Source organism: Limulus polyphemus, unplaced genomic scaffold (genome assembly GCF_000517525.1).
Source record: "Limulus polyphemus unplaced genomic scaffold, Limulus_polyphemus-2.1.2 Scaffold1307, whole genome shotgun sequence".
NCBI lineage: Eukaryota > Metazoa > Arthropoda > Merostomata > Xiphosura > Limulidae > Limulus > Limulus polyphemus.
The window spans coordinates 193,140-193,570 of NW_013666917.1; positions in this window are offsets into that span (position 1 = coordinate 193,140).

Below are 431 nucleotides of genomic sequence, written 5' to 3' on the forward strand. Positions count from 1 at the left end.
TTATATATATATATATATATATAATTATTCATTTAATGAACTACGTTTGAAAGAATATCAAGAATACTTCGAGCTAAAAAACAAAAATGCTTTAAACATCATTTATAATTTGTTTTGTGCATTACAAATGCAGCTTAAACCTTATTATTATGACTAAGTTATGAAAAAGTCCCTTAAATCCCATAATAACATAAGTGAAAATTTTACTCTGATCTTAACCTTGATAACTATCGTGTTGCTTAATGACTACGTGACTATGCATTCTTCAAGGTTCTTTTGCTATATCAACATAAAGATAAACACCAAAAGTCATGTCAGGAAAATAAAAAACAAACCATATTTGAAAGCCGCCTAAAAGACAAAAACGTGTAAAAGCTCTTTCATAAGAGATGGCATATCATCTCTAAAAGAAAAGTACTAAAAATGATACT